At 40.9% G+C, this 5,380-nt stretch overlaps 1 pseudogene; it reads right to left on the bottom strand.

The window, feature by feature from the left end:
• Positions 1-1,232: 1,232 nt before the first annotated feature.
• LOC102873728 lies at positions 1,233-2,268 on the bottom strand (annotated as a pseudogene).
• Between the last annotated feature and the right edge of the window lie 3,112 nt (positions 2,269-5,380).

Below are 5,380 nucleotides of genomic sequence, written 5' to 3' on the forward strand. Positions count from 1 at the left end.
GCCCCAAAGGCCCTCGGGCCTGGGGCCCTCAGCCAGGTTGAAATTGTCTTTCTGTCAAACATTCTTCTAGGTGGTATAGCACTGGTCTGTGCATTGCTGTACAGAGGTAACTCGTGGTTGCTGTGATGCTGAAGACTGTGACAGTGATGTGCCAATCGTGGTAATGGGTACCCATGGTGGACAGTGTTGGCTGGAGCTTCCCGACTAAATCAAGCCTGGAAGCAGGAGCGGCATCCACTTCCGAAATGGCTTGCCTCCAGAAACTATGTATGAATAGTACTCAGGCCGTTGGTTCATAGGGTCGCTATAAGTCATCTACGACTCGACGGCATCAAACAACAAACAACAACATAAAATATACAGGAAGAGATGGTCTCTTTTTTTAATTTTTTTTTCTTCCTCAGAGCAGGTGGTAGATTCAAACAGAAAGCCTTTTAGGTTGGGAACACAATTCCCTAACCACTGGGCCAGCAGAATGTCCTTGATGCTGTGTTGTTGTTATTGGGTTCCATCAAGTCAACTAAGACTCAGAGCAACCTTACGAACAACAGATTTGAACTGTACAGTTCTCAAGGTCTCTATCATGTTCAAGTCACTGGACCAATACCTCTTGTTGAAAACCTTCCTTCTTTGGATCACTCTCTCCATTTCCCACCATAATGCCTTTCTCCTGAAAATAAACCCAAAGGATGTGAGATGAAGTTTCCCTTAAGGAGCACTCTGGTTGTACTACTTTCAATACAGATTGGTTTATTCTTTTGGCATATTCAATACTCTCTGGCAACAACACAATTCAAAGGAATCAATTCTTCTCTAGTCATCCTCACTTATTATCCAACTCTCAGATGTGCAGGAAGCAACTGAAAATGCCATGGCTTGGAAGAGGTACATCTTAATATTTAAACTGGTATCCTTGCTCTTTAGAATTTTGAAAAGGTCTCTAAGAGAAGATTTCCTTAATGTTACATGTTTTTTGATTTCTTGACTGCTGTTACCATGGACTTGGCTGTGGATTCAAGGAAGATAAAATCATTGACAATTTCAATCTTTTATTCATCTATCATGATGTTGCCAATTGATCTGATGGTGAGGATTTTTGTTTTCTTTTTTTTTCTGTCTTGCAAGAATTGTTTTATTAACTAAAAAAGATTTAAACCATCAAATAGTAATGAACTATTGGACTCCAAAACTTCCAGTTTTCAAGTTGTAAAATCAAGACAAAATGGAAAAATTCAATGACTTTTAAAAATACAAGATTCATTCTTGTCATTGATTTCCTCCAATGGCAATCGGTTTTAGAGAAGATGGCGTACACGTCTCAGGGCTTCTTGAGCCTTATCAAGGTCATCTTTTAACTTGTTGTATTGCTCCACATCAAAACGTTCTTGCTTTGATTTCTTATAGAAGAAGTTAAGAAACTGCCTACTACTAATAGCTTTGTAAGTATAATCCTGTCGAGTGACTAGAAAGTATGCAAAAAAGGCCATGGAATTTGCAACTGTGATGAAGTAAGTAACTGGTTCAATGATGTCCCAGGAGTACACCCACCATGTGAACCAAGCCAGTGCCCCGCCCTGCACGGACAGCAGCGCAAAGCCAGTCCATAGGAGTCTGTTGATTCTGTCTTCAGAGCGACCTTCAATTCTAGTTTTCAGCTGTTCAAAGGGCTGCAGCTCTTTCTTCAGGTGGTCAGTTTTCTCCAGTAAATAGTTCTCTCTCTTTTTTTTCTGATATTCATCAAAATGTATGGCTGTAAACAGTCTGTGAACCAAAGACATCATGGTTTCCATCTCAGTAGCATGCTCACTACTCAGACTTTCTTGCTTGGGGCAGTGCACATCTGTTCATTATTTTATTGATGACAAGTTTAAAAGCATTCATTAGTAGAATTCCCATTAAAGTTGAAGCTGAAATCTTGCTGCCATCTGCTGCAAAGATGGCTGCAGTTTTGATCCCTTTATCTTCATTTTGTATGTCCTGAAGGAATGAACCAACTGTTGATAACATTGGTTTGACTACAAATTGGCATCGCTCATTTCTGGATGGCAAAGGGAGCGTTATTAAAGGAAGGCCGTATCTATAATTAACTTTCGTTTCATCAGATGGCACCACTGTACTGTAAAGGGATGAGAGAGAGGATTTCAGATTTTCACATAGCTTCCCACAAAAAATCTGGGGGGAGCGCCTCAGCGGGTATGCGCGGCCCCTAGTCCCGGGAGCTGGCAGCAGCGGCAGGCGCCACAGCCTGGGACCTCCCCTCAGGAGCATCATCCTCCCCGGGGCGCCGGGCTCCTGCAGGAGTTACCGGGACATCCTCTCCACACGCCCGGAGCCTCGGCGGCGGCAAGCGACGCACCAGATTTTTGTTTTCTTAATATTGAGGTGTGACCCATATTGAAGGCTATAGTCTTTGTCTTCTGCCCGCAAGTGTTTCAAGTCTCTTCACTTTCTAACAAGCAACGTTTTGTCATCTTCACAATGCAGTTTATCGATAAATCTTGCTTCAATCCTGATGCCACACTATTCCTGTTATAGTGCAACATCACAGATTACCTGCTCAGTGTACAACCCTGAGGCACACCTTTTCTGATTTTAAACCATGCTGTGTTTCCTTACTCTGTTCAGATAACTGCTTGTTAGGTCTGTGTATATAGTGTTGTTTGTTGTTGTGTTGTTGAGTATTGCAGAATCAAAACAGACCCATAGATGACCCTCCAGCAGATTTTCAGAGGCAGTTCATTCCACAGGACAAGACTACCCATCCTTCTTCTGTAGAACAGCTGGTGGATTCAAACCTAATGCCTTCAGGATTGCAATGCAGCTTCCTAGATGCTCCTTGGAAGCATGGATGATAAAGCTTCATCTCTCATAGTTTGGGCATGTTGTTAGGAAGGGCCAATCCTTGGAAAAGAACATCACGTTAGAAAAGTGGAGGGTGGAAGTAGGAGAGGAAGACCCCCAAGAAGATGGATTGACGTGGTCACTGACAATAGACCCAAGTAGATTAGTGAGGGTGAGGATGGCACAAGATAAGGTAAGGTTCATATCTGTTCATAGGGTCGCTATGAGTTTCAGTCAACTTGATGACACATAACAACACCAGCACCACAATATGTCCATCGGTATGTTGTTGTTAGGTGCTATTGAGTCGAGTATGACCCATCGTGGCCCTGTGGACAACATGATCTCTGTTTTATCCTGTACCATCTTCACACTTCCTAACACACTAGAACCTATTGTGGCAATCACTATGTCAATCTGCCTGGTCGAGGGTCTTCCTTTCCTTCACTGACCCTCTCTACCTTTCTAAGCATCATATCTCTCTCCAGGGAATAGCTCTTCTTATCAACATGCCCAAAGTATGTGAGGTGAAGCCTCGCCACCTTTGCCTCAAAAGATCACTCTGTCTGCACTCTCTCCAAGACATATTTGTTTATTCTTTTGGTAGACCATGAGATGAGCAGTGCTCTTCTCCAAAACCACAGCTGAAAGGCATCATTCTTCTTCTGTTATCCTTATTTATTGTCAGGCTCTCGGGTGCATAGCACGGGAAGACCATGGCCCCATCAGATGCACTTTAGTCTTCAAACTGACATCATTACTCCTCAATAATGTGGAGAGGTTCCTAACTGCAGACTTTCCTAGTGCAATGTTGGTATTAAGGATGTTAATTGTAGATTCAGGTAAGATGGAGTTGTTTATGGTTTCAATCATGAAATTGCCTATAAGTCCAGTGGTAAGAATCTTTGTTTTCTTGACATTAAAATGCAGTCCATACTGAATTCTGTATTCTTTCATCTTCTGCAACAAGTGATTCAAGTCCTCCTCTCTTTCAACATACAGGGTTGTGCTATCTGCATAACACAGGTTATTGATGAGTCTCCCCTCCTAAAATAACACATTCCACTTCATAAAGTCCGGCTTCTCAAATAATTTGCTAGCATACAGATCGAATAGGTATGTAGAGAGAATACAACCCTAATGTACTCCCAGATTAAGACAGACTAGGAAGCAGGATTGGCCATTCATTTCTTAAATAACAGGCCTATGGAAATCCTATGTTCATAGGAACATGGATAATTATATTAGCAGTGGTAGTGCCCAGATTGGAAGTCAGTTGAAATGAGGGAAAGTAATGGAAAGCAATGTTTAGTAATTGGAATATGAAATGTATGTAGCTTGAGTGTTGGAAAACTAGAAATTATAAAAATGAAATGGAATGCATGAACATCTACATGCTAGGCATTAGTGAGATGGGATGGACCAGCTTTGGCCACTTTGAATCAGATAATCATATGGTATACTATGCTGGGAATGAAAAAGAGAAAAATGGTGTTGCATACACAGTAAAAAAGTTTATTTCAGGTTCTATCTTGAAGTACAATGTTGTGAGTGACAAAATATTATCTTTACACATACAAGGAAGACCCATTAATATGACTATTATTTAAATACATGCTACTACATCTAGAGCCGAAGAAGAAATTGAAAATTTTTACCAAATTTTGCAGTCTGAAACTGACCAAACATGCAGTCAAGATATGGTAATGATAACTGGTGACTGGAATACAAAAGTGAGAAACAATGAAGAAGGAATATTGTTATTGTTGTTATGTGCTATCAAGTCGCCTGCAACTCAAAGCGACCCTACATGCAATAGCTCAGAACCTGCCCTGTCCTGAGCCAGTCTCATTGATTCTGATACACCTACCCTTATTGCCCTAGTAACTGTATCAATTCATCTCATCCAGGGTCTTCCTTTCCTGCACTGTCCCTCCAACTGTTCCAACAGGCTTGGTGGTAGAAATGAAGCTGGAAATAGAATGATCAAATTTTGTATTTTCAATGATTTATTCACTGCAAATACTTTTTTAAAAAGACACAAACGGTGACATGGACCTCACCTGATAGGAATCAGATTGACTGCATATGTGGAAGGAATCATTGGAGAAGCTCAATATCAGTGGTCAAAACTAGGCCAGGAGTGGACTGTGGGTCAGACTATCGATTACTCATGTGTAAGCTCAGACTGAAGCTGAAGAAAATTAAAATAAGCCCACAAGAACCAAGATATGATCTTGAATTCGTTCCATCTGAATTTCAAGATCATCTTAAAAATAGGTTTGAAGCATTGAACACCTATGATCGAAGACCAGATGAGTTATGGGATGATATAAAGAATATCATGCAAGAAGAAAGCAAAAGTTCATTACAAAGACAGAGGAGAAAGAAAAAAACCAAAAATGGATGTTAGAAGAGACTCTAAAGATTGCACAGAAAAGCTGAGAAGTCAAAACAAAGGGGAAAATGCCAAAGTAAAAGAGCTGAATCGAAGATTTCAAACAGCAGCTGGAGAAGACAAAGCTAAGTATAATAATGC

Source organism: Elephantulus edwardii, unplaced genomic scaffold, assembly GCF_000299155.1.
Source record: "Elephantulus edwardii isolate Elephantulus edwardi_28Jun2011 unplaced genomic scaffold, EleEdw1.0 scaffold00221, whole genome shotgun sequence".
Classification (NCBI taxonomy): domain Eukaryota; kingdom Metazoa; phylum Chordata; class Mammalia; order Macroscelidea; family Macroscelididae; genus Elephantulus; species Elephantulus edwardii.